The sequence below is a fragment of the Diadema antillarum genome, unplaced genomic scaffold (genome assembly GCF_040938485.1).
Source record: "Diadema antillarum isolate AM-2024a unplaced genomic scaffold, OU_Dant_1.0 seq00000704_RagTag, whole genome shotgun sequence".
Classification (NCBI taxonomy): domain Eukaryota; kingdom Metazoa; phylum Echinodermata; class Echinoidea; order Diadematoida; family Diadematidae; genus Diadema; species Diadema antillarum.
The window spans coordinates 568,904-586,598 of NW_027271609.1; the positions used below are offsets into that span (position 1 = coordinate 568,904).

Here is a 17,695-nt window from a genome sequence, read left to right on the forward strand (position 1 = left end):
AAATATAAACCCAGAAAGGGCTTTGCAGATTTTGATTGTCACAATATGGTAGAATGAAGATTTTTTTTTTTTCATTCAGCATGTTCATTTACCAGCTATGGAGTATTTCCCTCATAACATTGATGTTATGTAGGTTTTTTTCTTCACTTTACAGCTCAAAGAACAACAACAACTAAAAAGAAACACAACATAAGGGTGCACTTTATCAAATTTGTTTATTCTTAACAAAACCACTTTCATATTTTTTCATCGAACAGAAGCAGACAAGTACAAACAAAAGTGTTTGATAATGTGTTGTCAGTTGCCATGGAGATGTATGACAGAAAGTTTTTAGTTCACAGTGAGTCTAGCTGATGACCTATGTGCATGTGTGTGTGGGGGGGGGGGGGGGAGGGAGGGGGTGAAATAGTACAAGCAAATTGTCACTTTTAAAGTAGAGTCCTTGAGACAGTACCCCTGAATTCACAGAGGAAGTAGACAGTCCTGTACAGACAAGGAAATTCTTTAATAGAATGAACAAATATTCCTGTTTGCTCCAATTCTGACACTTCCTAGGTTCATGTTGCTTCCCTCTGGCCTTCAGATGTGGCTGAATTTTTGTAGTCTTGGATCCTCCCCCTTTTTTCTATTTCCTCTTTTATGAATACGTAAAGATGATGTAGGTGTGTGTGTGTGTGTGTATGTGTGTGTGTGTGTGTGTGTGTGTTTATCAGTTTTCAGTAGTGATTGCATTCATGCTGATACTTTGGACCAGCGCAAAAGATCTTTAAGATGCTGACGTTTTGTGAAATGAAATAAGACCTTTTTTTTTCACCCAGTATTGCTCTCACAGAAGAATAAGCAGTGTTATGTGTTTGTAACCATATACAGCTGTAAGTATAGATATGACATGTGTTTATATGTTTATGTATGTATGTATGTATGTATGTATGTATGTATGTATGTATGTGTTGATACATACATATACACAAACATACATACTCGTCATTTTTTTTTTTAATTGCGAGGGATGTTTTTGAAATATTCAGGGACATATCTTTTCACCAATAATTGTTGCTCATCACACACTGCCCTTTGTATTATTGGCTTAATTACCATCCGTGTACGTCTCCGGTGTAAGTCCTGCTTTGAATTGAATGATCCCCGTGCAAAACCAATTTTCCTGGCATATTGCATGCCTGTCGAAGAGGAGGCCATACAAGTAAGAGAAGGCCGAGACGCCAGGCCCCTCATTTCTGTCAATCCAAGATGTGATGCATCGCCGCGGCGACGCATCCACCTTCATCAGCGGAGACGGTTTGGTATCACTCTCTTCCTATTCATTAGGGATCCAATGCGAATCATGTCTGTTTGATTCCAAACTCGCCTGCATCAATTCCCTCCTGCACCCGGCCGACCTAGTCTTTCACTTCCAAACCCAGATCTTGAAATAAAGGCAAGCATGCAATATGAGCATCCTTTTACCAAGCTGATGCAGTCATTGCCTATGTTTGGGAGGATGGGGTGTAGGCGTGTTGATCATTGGACACCCTTGATAATGCCTGAAAACGGAATCTGTAAACCCGCCAAGTGATCGGGAAATTTTGCCACCGAAAACATAATTTTGTACTCTTTGAGTGGACAACTTTAAATTCCATGTTATCATGTATTGAGGACTGGTGTGACGAAACTGATCGAATTTATCAAATGTGGAGAGCTTCACAAAATTCTTATAACAGAAGAAGAAACAATAAAGATAACATGAGACAAAAATGTGAACTCTGTAAATCTGACAGTATTGCAAATAAATGGATCAGTCATAAAGTTAGCTATTGAGATGTTTTGATAACTCTGAAACTAAAGTAACAAACATATCAAGGGTATATGATGGAAGTATGGCTCATATGATTTTTTTTTTTTTTTACCCCATAACATTGTATCAGTGATTAAGAAAAGTATGATAGAAAGATGCAACATCTCATCACAGATTTTTGATTTCTCGAATTCAGTGAGTTGAGTATAGACGAATCATGATCCAATCACCCACTTTATATATTGTTGGATTGCTAAAGTGCTTATTAAATGCCATAGGTATTCAGATCAAGCAGTGCCATGATATAGAATGTGACCAGAATGTTCGAGCTCTTGATAAATGTTCAGAGAGGAGGGAGAAAAAAAAATCAAGGTGGTGGAATCCCTCCAAACCTTGGGAATGAATGTGGATTCTGTGTTGATGGATTGAGGTTGAAGCTAAAGGTGACAATGTCTGCTTCTGTATCCCCTGTGACCCCCCCCCCCCCCCCCCCCCCCCGCCTCTACTACTACCCCATCCCCCCTTCATCTCGCTCAAGATCACCTTTTCCCACAATCAGTAGGTTTCCTAAGGGGCTTCCTCTTTCAGTAGCAGAACCCTGGCAGCATTCAAAATGGTACTCGCAGATCTGGGATCTGGAACGCGAAGAGAGGTCGCCGAGAAAGAAAAACAAACCCGTCCCAGGATTGATTCTGAAGGGCCCCCTCTTTTGTTTACTTCAAGTCATGCATCATCAAGTCTGACTGGCTGCAAATTACACGCACCTCAAGAGGCTGCCAGCCTCCTCGTAGGATTTTATGACGCCTATTTTTGGAGCGGACAAAAATAAAAAACCACCCAATTCTATTTTCCAAAGTATGTACATGTATCCAGCGATTCCCCAGTTAGGTATGATTGGGTTGCAAGAGGCGTTCTGCAATGTTATATTGTGCTCTGCTCTCGCTATTTTGGGGGGTATGTTATTTCCAAAGATGCGTGATTCAATTCATATCAGTTTTCCTCCCTGGCTGTGTTTGCTATTGTGTGGTGCCTTCCCTTTTTCTCAGATATCTTTGGATACATCTTTATCATCTTGCCAAAGTTTATGGCCTTCATTGGGCAAACTGTCAAGTAGAATCGGGAGGGGGGGGGGGGCTGGCATGGAGGGCTTGAAAGAAAATATCGCACCATAGAAATGATGAATGGCCTTGTAAACGTTGGCTCTATGCTGCTTCTGTGTTTTCAAAAGTTATAAGATCAGCCTTTGAAACCATTGCCTACTTCATGTAAGAGAGATTGATGATACTATTCATGGAAATCCCAAAAGATTGGGGAACACTGTCATTCTTTATTTTTTTTTTTTTTCTGACAGAAGCGAGAAGGAATTTTTAACTAAAATGAGTAGATTGCAAACCCAATGCCAAAAATCACCTTATTGAATTCTTCTGCAAGAAAATAGATAAAATTGTGTTTTGTTTTTGTGTGTGTGTGCGTTTTTTTTTTGGGGGGGGGGCTGTTAGTGGTGTTTTTCTTTCTTTTTATTTGATTTTTGATATTATTTTAATTCTGCTGTCCTCTTTGATAAAAGAATATAACAGAAAGTTAGGTGAACAGAGTTAGTGAGTAGTATTTGAACAGAGGAAATACAGGAAAATGGGTAAATGATTGACTTAGATATACAACACTTTTTCTTGAATAATACAAAATAAAGACAGGCAGGTGTCATTTTATGCATTAAAAAAAAAATAAGATTCCACGTACGTGCTGTTCAAGAGACAAATTAAGCAGATCTAAGTGATAGAAAAGCAGGAGACATTATTCAAAGCAGATGCTTGGCGAGGATAGTGTAATCACTTTACTTTCGTCTCCCTTTCTCTTCTCTATTATGGGCAGGATAGATGTCCAAGTTGATGGATGAGTGTGTGTGTGTGTGTGAGTGTGTGTGTGTGTGTTCGCATGTCTTTCTTGGGGTGGGGAAGAAAACGTATGGGCACAAAAACGATCATGCACTTTGATTTCTTTTAGATGAGATTATATGTGGAAAACATGAAAGTGCGGAGAAGCGTGAAACACGGTCTGAGGTTGACAAGTATGCTTCGCGTCATTATGTTTGTCACCACTGACGTTTACCCCTAGATGGGCGAGAGAGAGGGAGAGATTTTTCCCTTGTTCCTATTTTAGTGGTGTGAGAGCCATCAGATGAAGTTGTGGTATCATCTTGAGTGCTGTAGATTGGCAGATTGGCTTTTCACAAGTTCGCAATTGCCATGTGTGGCCGGTGGAGGTCTGCGAAAGTCGTGCCCGAGATGCGGCCTTCCTCGAATCTCCGGGGAGCGGCGCATATCCGTGCCGATATTCGGTTGCACATCTGGTGTCAACAGACTGTGTCGGGGAGTGGTGGTGAGGGGGGGGGGGGATACCAGTCATCTTCTTCTCTTGTTTATACCGGTGTTATCACCCTCCTCTCAAGTCACCGCCACAATCAACGTCATCATCATCATCGCCATTTTGGTCACTGTCAACATTGCCGTCAGTCGATTGCTGTAAACATGTTATCATCATCGTGATCATTGTCATCATCAATGTTATTATCATCATCGTTGTTGTTGTCATTACCATTTTCAGTATTATAATCATCGTCATCTTCATCTTCATTATAGTCATCATCATCAGTACCATAATCATCATTATCACAATATCATCTTCATCATCATTGTTTTCATCATCAACAGTACCATAATCGTCATCATTATCACAATATCATCTTCATCATCATCATCATCATCTTCATCATCATCTTGATTTCATTTGCTCTGTCACCCTTCCATTGCTTTGCACTGCCTCCTCCATCTTCCCCAAGTTACTTTGTTGAGTTGAGAATGGAACTTCAACAAGACAAATTGTCTTTTTGAAGTCAAATTTAAAGTTTGGTGTTGATATGGGCAGGGGAAAGGCTATTATAGTTCAAAATCAAACAGCTTATATGGACGTTGATAAATCAGAATCTAAATTTTGATTTTGATTTTTAATTTGAATTTTATTTATTTTTATTCTAATGTGATTTTATAGCATTTTTCCATGTGACAAAATATCAACGTGTATAGGTAGAGCCGGGTATTGATTGTTTATGAGTTTTCCTTATTTTCTGAATTTAGATCATCTCTATTGCTCCCACAAATGCTACTTCAACAATATGGATGCCTTCAGTTTTCACCGCAGTCAAAATAAAAGAGGAACTTCACCAAAATCGGATGCTATTTTCTGATAAACTGAAAGTCTGCTGTTCCAGAAACATTTTCTTCCCACACAGTGACGTCTATGACCTTTTGTCTTAGATTCTAAGCACTGTGAGATAGGAATAAGAATGCTGCCACATTTTTGGGGTGTTTTTTGAAAATTATACCAAAGCTTTTATACCAATAATACACAGAAAGAGCTTATTCTTTTGAAACATTCTTCCTCCCACTCAGTAACCTCTGACCCCCCTTCTATTTTTTTTTTTTTGACATTCTCCCAGAGAGGCAAGTTTTGCTCCCCTGTCATCCTGTTCAAAATTTCCTCCCCTTTACCTCTTGATCATTTGCCACTTTGCTGGCTGCAGATGTGCACAGGGGCATCTGACTTGGGTGTCAACCGAGATGGGATGATGTTTACCGAGGGGAGGTATTCGGCCGCTGATGTGCTAAACGGCGTGCCTGTACTTACTCGAGCACAAGGCAGGGACTTAACACCCCCCCCCCCCCCCCCTCCTTCTTCATCTTCTGCTAGCTAGGTGCATACCTGTATACACAGCTTCTTGACCTCACAGGACGAGGGGATGTAAACTGGGTCGTGCACCAATTCTGGCTCCGGCAGATGAGTTGCTGCCTGGTGTTAACCCCACTGGTGCCCCCTCACCCTTCTCCCCCACCCCCCCCCCCCCCACCCCAACCCCTTGGAGAGTGGGTTGAGGGTGATGCAAAGGTTTCAAATCACCAATCACCCATCCTTGATGGCTCCTCCATCTTATCTGTCAAGAGAACCGGATGGAGTTCTTCATACCTGCAATGCAAAGAGGAACAAAAATATGGATTCCTTATTGCTGTCCATCATCTCTAGAGCTGACTTTAGTTGCTACCAAGAGTGGTGGCAGGTATACAAAAAATAAATAGATCAATAAATTGCCAACCAATATTTTCTTCCATTATGATAGATTATTTTTTCGCCAAAAGTATTGCAGGTTTCATGGAAAATAATTATTGTCCCCAAGATATACTACACATATGTCTTTGGCACGGATGGTTAGAGTACTGTTTTTCTTCCAAAAACGCATCTTTCAGCAGTGAGAATACTGCAGTGCTTTTTATAAGGTTGGCACCCCTGCATACTACAGGGCAGGTAAACTTATACATATAGTGCAAGATGCCATTTTTTTCCATTGATGATGGAAGTATGTAGTGCGTGCATGTAACAGTTGCTATTTGCAGAAATAAATTGCCTACCAATAAGGATAAATTGGCAGGTGGTGTATTTGCTATACATTGGACTGTTTGAGTGTGGTGTAAAGCAAGTTTTTCATTTGTTTGGAGTACCTCAAAATGAATGTTTTTAAGTCACAGATGAACCTAGGTATTTCAGTGCTTGAAAAAAAAAAATGGAAAATTTTCTTTGAACCGAGACTATCACTTGTCAGGTATGTCATTCACCTTCTGCACAGCCTAATGAACCATGATGCGCAGAGGTGAATGGAAATTACACATTTTTTTTTTTTCTAAGATGCCTGGGTTAGTACAGTAGTGTAGGTTGATCTACATCCGCCGACAGTGGCTTTTGTGGCCGAACATACCCTCTTTAATAGCTATTGCCACCAGGGGATTATACCACAAAGCCCTTTCTTATCCTTGTGGTGTAGTAAGATGAGCGAGATTGAAGTTGATGGCAGTGGAGCTATTGTTTCAGAGAAAGTCGAGAGGCTATGCAGAGTGTCGGCCGGGTTGTCTTGCTGCTGTACTCCCAACGATGCATTTTGAAACCAGAAATATTAGTGAGCACTTCAATTTCACAAATTTTGCGAGAGCCAAGATTTGCAAAATTATCATGCGTGGGAAAGTTCTTGTCTACAATGTATGCATTGAATGCTAGTAGCAATTTGTGAAAATTTCATGCTGCAAAGAAAGGCTGTTGGCTCCAGTTTTGCTTCCATCCCTTCATTCAGTTTCGAGGCATTTGTTTTTGGCATTTGTTAGGTTTTGAGGCAAATTGAAAGAAAATTTGAATACTGCTTCAATGTCATACTCTTGATCATCATTCATGTTGTTTGCGGGGTGGTAGTTTTGTTGTAGACATCCCAATAAGGAACGCATCACAGACAGTGTGTTATAGCAGCATATAAACGGTAAATGGCCTTGAATTGATGTTACAAGATTTTACAGGATGGATGGGACAAGATGAGATGCTTTCTCTTTATTTAGAAGTCTTGTTTGATTGGATGAAGGAAGCCCATTCACTATTTGTTTTATATACCTCCAGACATTAAATAAAAGTTCGTAGCTCAATCCAAGGCCCAACTGAAACAACAATTCTTGCTCAGGGCAAGGTGACTGGGGAAACGCAAGTGCGTTAAAGTGCCTGCGGGAATGATGTGCATCATCGGTAACATCATCACGCGCCATCCCAGACTGCTCAATTGCATTTGCGCACTCGGTGGTGAAGGGTGTAGTGGCAGTTTTTTTTTTAGTAACTGCCACGTGATGTGCAGTTAACCAGTTCGGGTCACAAGATTTTTTATTTATCTTTAAAAAAAAAGATCATGTTGCATAATAGACTAGTAATCATTTTGTGAATTCATACTGATGGCGCTCATGTAGGCATTGGGATGGTGGTAATAACTTAGCAACGGAGAGGATGAGTTTGGCATGGTGCGTGAGAACATCTCCCTGCCCATTCACCCCACCTCGCTGCCATCAATTTCAGCCCACTCGAAACCTCGTCCGCAGTCAGCAGAGGAGTGATTTATGTTTTTTCCTGCTAGCCCAACTTTCCTCTCACCATCCCCGGCAATGAACGAAGGGAGAGATGGAGGATAGATAGATAAATAGATAGATAGATAGATAGATAGATAGACAGACAGATAGATGGATAGATCGATGGATGGATGGATGGATAGATAGATGGATAGATAGATAGATCGATGGATGGATGGATGGATGGATAGATACATACATACATAGATAGATAGATAGATAGATAGATAGATAGATAGACAGATAGATGGATAGATCGATGGATGGATGGATGGATGGATAGATAGATATATGGATGGATGGATAGATAGATAGATGGATGGATAGATATATATATGGATGGATGGATAGATGGATATATAGATAGATAGATAGATGGATGGATAGATAGACAGATAAATAGATGGAAAGGGAAATGGGGTTGCGAAAGAAAAAAGAAGAGATGAAAGAAGAAATAGATAGTGAGGATACGAATGAATATCTCTGGGCTACCTTGTTTCTTTAAATTTATGATGATAGTGTAACTGTGGCGATGATAATCTATGCCAGTATAAGAAGTAGTACTGTATGCACCAAACATTTTGTGAGGGTTTCATTTTTGCAAATTTTGCGAGTGGGATGCTATTTGGAAATTCAAAATCACGCAAAAATATGAACTCTTATTCTGACACAAATGTGACATGCACGCATACATTTTTTTCTTTAGGTACTGTACTCCAAGATTTTGAATTTAACTACTCGCAAAATTGTCAGGGAGTCTTGATTCGCGAAAAGTTAGACTCTCTATTAAAATATATGGCGTATACAGTGCATATGGATAAAAATAATTTAAAGGACAAGTTCACCTTCATTAACATAAGGATTGAGAGAATGTAGCAATATTAGTAGAACATATCATTGAAAGTTTGACGAAAATCGGACAATCCGTTCAAAAGTTATGAATTTTTGAAGTTTTTGTGCAGTAACCGCTGGATGAGAAGACTACTGCAGTGTGTGAATAACTTAGATGTCACATGCGTACAACAATGTAAGGAAAATATAAAGAGAATTTCACAAAATTTCATCTTTTGAAAAAAGTACACATTCCCCCGACTCGTTACCGACAAATGTTATGGGTAATATTATTCCCCCTGCCTTTAGAAAGAGGCAAGTCAAGTGCTCTTTTATTATGCGAAAAAAGTGAAAATATGTTGAATTTTCTTTACATTTTCTTTATACTGTTGTACGCATATGACTCACAAGCTGTAGTAGTCTCCTCATCCAGCGGTTCCAACACAAAAATTTTAAAAATTCATAACTTTTGAACGGATTGTCTGATTTTCCTCAAACTTTCACTGATGTGTTCTACTAATATTGCTGCATTCTCTCAATCCTTATGTTTATGAAGGTGAACTTGTCCTTTAAGTAGGGAATAGGAGCTCTAGGGTTTTAGGGTTTTGCAGTTACTCTGTTTACACAAGCATTCACACGCACACACACACGCACACACACGCACACACACACAACATTTAGAACAAGTTATTAGCTTTATTAAGACAATTTGATATTCTTTTCAAATCTGAATGTGAGCACATGCCATTTAAAAGTGGGACAGAAATATGTAATGTGAAGTATGAGGTAACAGAAAGAAGTGTACTCCACAGGCTTTTGTGTGAATGTTATAATCTGCTGCTAACATGAAGTGCCTTGTGTGGGACTGGAAGTGGGGAGGGGGTAAGGAGGTAGGAGAAGAGAAAAAGTTAAAAATGGATTATAGAAAAAAAGGATCTCAAGAAAAAAGGGGAAAAAACAGAAAGGTCTTTGCGAAAAAAGGGCGAGCACAAGTCGTGCTTAAATAACTAGAATTGCTCCCAGGGCGAGGCTGATTTGTGAAATGGGTACGAAGGGGAGTGGGGGGGGGGGGGGAGGATCGGAATGGAGTGGAGTTGTGTTGTGACGGTGTGATAACTCGAGAGCTGGCATCCCAGAAACTCTAGAGGGCATCTAGCAATTATTGTCGCTTTATTGACGCCGGCTTTAAAGGGAAGAGTTCTCCCCTTCACAGAGTAAACCTGGTGACTAGAAATGTGCTGCCCATGTTAAAGCCAACAAGATAATTGTGAATTTCCATTGGTTCTTTGTTTAAAATTGTTAGATGTCAAATTCTGGATTTGACAGTTAAAATAGGAACCTAGTAATTGTTCTTCTATTTCTTTGTTTCATGTTCTTTTTTTTAGATACCTTTAGGGTATCTTCCTAAAGCAGTGAAAACAAAACAAACAAAAGAAGTCTTGAAAATTGGTATTTCGAATGTTATGACTGCTATTAGCAAAGGGCTGGTTACTGCATGTGTTGGTGCAAGCTTGTTTATAATATAGTTCTAAGATAACTCTTGCAGCAACTCTTGCGGCAAGTTTGTCTGGCTGTAATTCTGCATCTGTGACGAGTGTGTTTAGAACTCCTCAGAAATTGCCTGGCATAGTGCATTTCTGTTTCAAAACGCTGTAGTGGTACAAAGACTCAAGTGTAGGTCACAAGGGATCAAATGTGGGAGAAACCGGCTTTGCATCAAATTTATGATAATATTTGATAGACTGGGCTGAGTGATATTAACACCATGACCAGCTGGTATTCAGGGCAGGGTGTAGATTCATCAGTGACAAGACACATACCGAGATGCTCCATTGCACACATGACTCTCGTGTCACACACACACACACACACACACTCACACTCGCACATACACAGTATACACAAATACACATACACACGTACAAAGAAACAGACACATACACACCACACAGCAGTGTTCACCCTCAGCGGAGACCCCTGAGGCAGATCCAAACCCATTCTAACATATCAGGGCAAGGTTAGTGATAAGGTTAAAATAAAGATTAGGGTTAGGTTTAGGGTTAGAGGTTGGATTAGGGCTGGGATTTCAGTGTAGGTTCAGGATTAGGAGTAGGGTTAGGGACAGGGGAAGGGTTTAGGGTAATTGTCAATGGGATAATTGTCCTAGAACCTATTCGTACATCAACGCTAGAAAAGGGGGGTGATGGGGAGGCTCCCATGCCTGGCGATGCCTGCGTCTCTGTCATGCCATTTGGCGATGGTGTCTAGTATCTGATGCTGGTAATGATTTTAGCCTCACTGAAGTGTGGACGAGGTGTCAAAGCCACAAAAAACTAGCCACCGCTGATGCAGAGTGAATTCAGGTGTCGGGCTGATCATGTCAGAAGCGTCAGTGGTACAGACGATGAAAGTTCATTTACACTTTGGGTGCATTTATCAACTCACTTCTGGTGCAGAATTAATGTTTCTGAGTGACTTGTAGGGAGGTTTTGGGTACTTGGTAGATGCAAAGCAGTTTTGATTATGGTCTTAGAAAAAGTCTTTCGGAAACACCCCCAAAAATGCATTCTCAAACTCATTTATATCTTTAGACCATGGACCTACAGTAGGTCCATGCTCAGACCTACCTATACCAACTACATGATCTCAGCTCCTTAGGTCAAACTGTTCAATGGAGCTTGACTCCTGATAAACGAAACAACTCAAGAGACGTGATCTGAAAGGCCTTTGCACACATGTTTTGATAGTGTCTATTGGATTGTGTTTCAAACAAGGAAAAGATAATTTACGCAGCCAAGGTCCCATGCTCCATAGTAATACAGACTTTGTAAAGTCATCTCCTGTGATCAGGACAACTTCGTAGTGAGACCTTTGACCCAAATGAAACTGCCGCAACGATCTCAAGAGCCCAGATATTGAGTCATCCGTATTGGTAGGAAAACCGTGGTACATTAAGATCATGTGAAAAGAAAGGTGAGTTTTCTACATTTCGGGGTTCACCGCTATGAAATTATATGTCAACATATTTCACAAGTTACAGATATTACACTCTGGTGTGTAATTTTAAGATGATGATATCGAGTGGCTGTTGGGACATTTGCATAGCAACATCCACAGTAAATTTTGTGATGTCATCATTTTTCAGTTTGAAACTGTTCTTTGCATTCAGCGAATAGAAGGGTTCATTCAGGTAAAATTAGAAGGGGATAAAAAAAGAGAGAAACAGATTGATCAGCAACAACACCAGGTGGTGTTACACCGTGAGTTTCGTACGAAGCGCAACCTTTGCCGCAGTAATTGGTGTGGGGCTGTTACTCACGGTACCGTGACCGGTTGGGATAAACAGCGCTGCAGGGGGAAGAGTGGGATAAGAAGGAGGCTGAAATGCAACGAAAAAAGTGGTATTTTCTGCAGCAGCGTGAAGTCGTTCTGCGAACGACTTTTGTGTCATACGGCTGCAATTAGAGAGGTGTTCTGGTACTGTAATGTGCATTTCCAAAGCTTCATATTCCCGAAGCATTTAATGAAGTGTTGCAGATTAATGATTCGGCATCAGCACTCAAAATTTTGAATCAAACTCGCTCTGTGTTTGGCATGGGAACGAGAGTTGCGTACAAGAAAAAAGAATATTGTTCAAGTCGAAACGAGAACCTCCGCCTTTAAAACCGTAACGTGACTGTCTTATTACGGGACCTTGAGCTAAATGATGCTTGGGTCACTCCATCACCTTCACGGCAGATCGCCTCCCAAAATAAGTCCCGCATAATTGGGCGGAATTCTCTCCGCGTATGCGCACGGGCAGCCTCTTCCCCCAAAGTACACAGGTGACGTGGAGGATGTTTTGCCCGTTTGTCGCACGAAGGAAATACCGACGATTGGAGAAAAAAACAGAGAGAGAGACGACTGCGGCGAGATGGAGAGAAAGTTTGAGGGGGAGTTTTTTTTTTCTTTAAGTATTGCAAAAACTTCTTTGCGGACCGCTGTGGATACCGATGGGGAAGCTCAGCAGGTGGAGAAATAGTTGGCAGATTGGGATGCAGAGATGCTGGGATGCGGGAGATGGCGAGAGAGCCAGATGGTCAAAGAGGAGGAGGAGGAGGAGGAGGACGGGGGGGGGGGGGGGGGATATGTTCATGGTGGGAAGGAAGTGGTAGAAAGACACATATATATTCATATAGAGGGAAAGATATTGTGAAGTGGAGGATAAGAGAGGAAAACCAGGAGGAATGTAGATGACCATCAAGCGTAGTGATGATGATGATGATGATGAGTATCACGACATGAGGAGGATGATGTAGATGGAAATTGAGAGATTTGGAAGTGATGGGGAAAATTGATATTATGGAGAGAGAGAGAGAAAGGTCTGACAGAATTGAAGATGAGTGAGGAAAAAAACAGAAGAAGATATATAGATGACCAGGGAGCAAAACTAAATATGGTGATGAGGATGAAAGGCAAATAGCGATGAAGAGGAGAGATTTTGGAGATGACAGAGAGAAAATGATGAGAGAGATGTTTGGAGAGTAAAACTTATGGTGGAAATGGAAGATGATGCCACATCATACCTTGAGAAATGCATCAGAGCGATGAGCAAACAACATATAAGTAGATGGAAAGGATAGATTTGAGTCGATGGATAAAAAGGGAAGGAAAGGAAATGGAAGGGGATGTGGAAATAAATGATGAGAAAACTTTGGGGAGGACTCTTTTTAACAGAATCTAGTTTCTGTTCTTCTTCAGGACAGATTCAAGAAGTTTGGACTCGATGCCATTTGTGGGGACATTATTATTTTGGCTTAGAAATGAAATAAAAAAGAAGAGTGTTTGGATTGAGATGGATCAAGTTAGGTGGATATCATGGAAAAATGGAATTGTGGAAAGGTGGGAATGTGATAAAGAGGTAAGAACATGATAGACGGAAAAAAGAAGGACAGAAAGATATAAATAGATAGAGAGACGGGAGAGGGGAAATTTGACAAGGGTGCTTCATGAATGGAAAGGATGATTATGATGATGTTTGGTCTCTGTCATATATCTGGAGAGCCGGCACTGGCTAGTTGAGGGTCCACCCTCCATCTTCCTTCAACATTCCTTTCTCAGTGCTGGACCACTGACGAGGAGTAAATTGTCTCCACGGAAAATTAATTGGAGGCAAGATGGAAAGAATATATGAGAGAGAGGGGGGGGGGGTGGGTGGGGAGAGGGAGCAGTGGGGGGGGGGGGGGGAAGGGTGGGGGAGTGTTTATAATGTACTTGACTTTTAGGTCACACCGCATCACTAGTGGCAACATTAGAACTAGATGTCTCCTACCGTGCCATTGTTGCCGGGCGTCATCGGAGCTTGTCACCAAAATATTTGACGGGATCATATCCGGAGATTAAGGCATAAACTGCGGCTAGGGAGATCTGCACGAAACCACGACGAAAGCCATGAAAGTGTCTGTCTGGTCGTTCATTTTATTTATTTATTTGTGTGTGTGTGTGTGCAATGAGAGGAGATTGACAGGGGGATTTGTGCCCATCCCTTCCTCCCCCTTCACTACAAATGTTTGACTGCTCTGCTCCTCTCACCCCCCCCCCCCCCCCCCCCCCCCCCCCTCTCTAGCTCTCTACCTACCTCCCCCCTCTCTCTGTGAGTTCTCCTCGTTTGACCTGCTCTGGTTTCGTAGCTACGTACGTGATGAATGTACGTAAGGGATCTTATGAAACATTTACCCGGTGGAGTCAGAAGCCTGGGGTAGCGGATCCAATGTACCCACCGAGTTGGAGTCGTTGAAGTCAGATCTCTAGAATATACTCTCTGCTTTCCTTTTCTTACTTCTATTTGTTGCTGTTCGATATCGTCTTTGGATGAACCAGGATTCTTATTTGGAGGACTTTACGGGCCTGTTGTAGATTCTTCAGATGTTTGTGCCAGTTGGTTTGCTGCGTCGTTGGGTCCAGCGGAGGGCCAGTTACCAAAGCTGAGCCCATTGGCTGCCATGGAGGAATATTTGCGTGAATGTGCAGTCTAGAGGCTCAATAGATGCTCACAGTCGACTTTGCTGAGAGAGCGAGTTTCATCAGACATTTTCCTGACCCTTCATGGACAATAAATGAAGGATATATGCATATTTGACATTCTCCGTGGATAAAAAACGAAGGTCAACAGAACAATTGTGAGTACTTGTCCATTGTTCCACGGATGTGCCATTATGGCATATACATTAAGAAGCATATCATTCTTAGCTTTTCTCGTGTGTAATAGTTTCATTTTCCTCGTAAACTGTGGGGGAGAAACCATCCGTGAATGCGTCATTCACGTGGATTCCTAGAATATGGATGCTGCGTGCGACCTCACTGTCGTAAAACCGTTGTCAAGGTAAACAGACCTCCTGTTTATCAAGATGTAGTAATAAGTGAAAGCTTGAAAATCAAGCTGTACCATGCCTCAGTGGTCTTTTCGAGATGCTTCTTCTTGTAAAAGACAGTTTTAAGAAATGAAGTAGTGAAACAATGAATGAAAAGTATATGGCTAAGAAATGATTCAAGAATTTGTTGTAGGACCAGGCTACCAGAGAAGATAGGAGGAGCTGTACAGCAAGTAAAAAAAGAAAAAGAAAACAAAAATAACAGACCCTTTATTATTAGAGATGTTCTTCTTCAAAATATATCCCTTTTCCCTTTTTCCCCTGTATTTTTACATTCAGTTGATTTTGTTTTAAGGGCATAGCAGGGTGAAACAAACCTGCTTGCCAGCTTGCCCAGGGCCACAAAAAGTGGCTGTTGGGCCAGTCAAATGAATGGTCAGTTGCATGTTCAAAGTACTGGGCACTTGGTCAGTGCCCACGTGGGTATTAAAAGTAGATAAACAGTTCTTGTAATGCCTTCCATAGGTCTCCTTTTGCAGTCTTTGTATTAATTTGTTTGGCTTTGTTTTGTTTTAGTTTTAAATATTATACTTAGTTGCTGCCTTGTATGAAAATGCATAATTCAAGAACACTGGGAAAGACTGGGGGGGGGGGGGGGGGGGGGGGGGGCGTAGAAGGCATGCATCAAAGTATAAGGCCGAAATGATGACACTTGTCTTACTAGCAAATTTAGTATGTCACTTAAGGTTACGTTTTACCCCAGTCATTTTGGTATTCTAATGCAATTTGTCTTTTTAGAAACTGATAAAGTCAAGAGGCTTGCCCAGCTATTAAAACTTAAGATTATGGAGATCTTGGTGGTATGTTAACAGACCTTTAGATGCCCCAGAAACCAGTCGTTGTTTATCACATGCATGAGGGTTGGATTTGATGTCGTCAGAAGTCGAGCGGAAATTGGAAGAAATTTCAACATGGTGCTTGTACTTATGTGAATTGACAAATGGCCCGAGTGGGTAAAATTTGCGCTCTCGTCTGCTGTACCTGAAGCTACGTGCCTCGGTGTTATTGCTCCCTAATGATGCTACCAGAGCCGGCCAATTTGAAGGGAATGATCGAATCGTGGCGAGATCGAGAGTGGCATTTATTAGAATTCGGTGATGTCGATCTGTGTGCGTGTGTATCTGCCGTGACCCGTCATTTGCCGTGCGTCCGACCAGGGGGAATATTCCAGGGTCTCCACAGGTCATGCTCTGGAGGCAGACCCCCACATTGAACTGTAGGAGAGGTGACAAATGCCATTTTGCATAGAGATGTATTTGAATTGTTCAATTGATAAACTGGCCACTTGTGCATAGAGATCTTTAACTTTATTTCCCTTTATCTTTTTTTTTTCCTTATTAATGAACCTGTCTATAAAAGCCACTAGCCTGGATTTCCCTTCAGAACATTTTCCCTGTTAACCCTTTCGATGTTTTGTACATCGACTGACATTTACACTGGAGCTCTTCCTTCATTAATTGGCGCTGATGTCTGAAATCTCATTTTCAGTGAATAATAATAATGATGATGACAATGATGATAATAATAATAACACAATGATTCACAAAATTTGCAAAAATAAAAAAATGACCAGTCTTTGCTGTGCTTCGAGCAAGTCTTGGCTTCTGGAAAATGATGTTAGCAGTGGGGTGAAGCCCAAGAGAATATTTTATTTTATTTTATTTTTTATTTTTTACACCAGTACCTCAAGTAATATCATAGTCACTTGACCAAGACGATGATTGTGAACTGTCCATGAAACATTTCATCAGGTGACTCAAAGACCTTCAAATAGTTACACTGTCAGTGTCAGTGTATGTATTTGGTGTTTTGTTTTTCCTCATATTTCCTTGGATGGATACTCATTCAGTAGTGCGTTATGGTCTTCATGTATCCTTGTCATTTTGTGGACCCCTTCGACTTTCATCTCAACAATTTGTAGCAGCTCCAAGAGGAGTTGGACTCCTCCCGTTCTGCCCGTTCCCATATCCTACTCTAACCTCCTCTTTGATGACCGTTTCCCCCTCTCACAGCACATCAAACCCCCTCCCCTTCTTTAGATTCCCCTTGCCCCATCCCCACCCCCACCCCATCCTGCCCTCCACCCCTCCAAGCCCTCTACCCCTCCTAGCCCAGCATCTCATCAAAAAATGGGGAGTCCTGTTAACAGACTCTCTGTCATCTCCAGCCTACCTTGTACATCCACGCGTGATTAACAGCGAATGCCCGGTGCAGGCCGCTCATCAGCAGACTCTCTGGTTCTCGCGTCCCGCCGAAAAAGATGAGACTTTGTAGGATGCGACTACCCCCTGTATAAATAACCCCACCGATTACCGCGACAGTAATTCTCTTGTGTTCATCCCACAATTCGGACAGGCATCTTCCTCCTTCCTAACCCAGATATCAGCACCTGTAAAACGTCATGGAGACTTTTTCGGGGCAGCTGTTTCATATCAGACAGCAGTATCAATCCCTGATCTGAATATTTCGAGAAACACCTTTCCCTGACCAGTATAGTCTTCATTCAAGGAATTTAGTATTGAGGTTAATGTAAGCCAAGCCATGATGAGGTATTCAATGATTAGAGTACTTACTCTATACAGGCGACTCCTGTCATAACAAAGTCATCAGGACTGGCGTTTATTCTATCATTATATTGAAATGTCGTTGTAGCGGAATAATGAAGTAAAAATTGAATATAT

At 41.4% G+C, this 17,695-nt stretch overlaps 1 protein-coding gene across 1 annotated transcript in view; it reads left to right on the forward strand.

Annotated features, from left to right (window-relative positions):
• Positions 1-17,695, forward strand: part of LOC139737763 (uncharacterized) — a 180,068-nt gene that overhangs the window by 85,812 nt on the left and 76,561 nt on the right. The gene's annotated exons all lie outside the window — the stretch shown is intronic.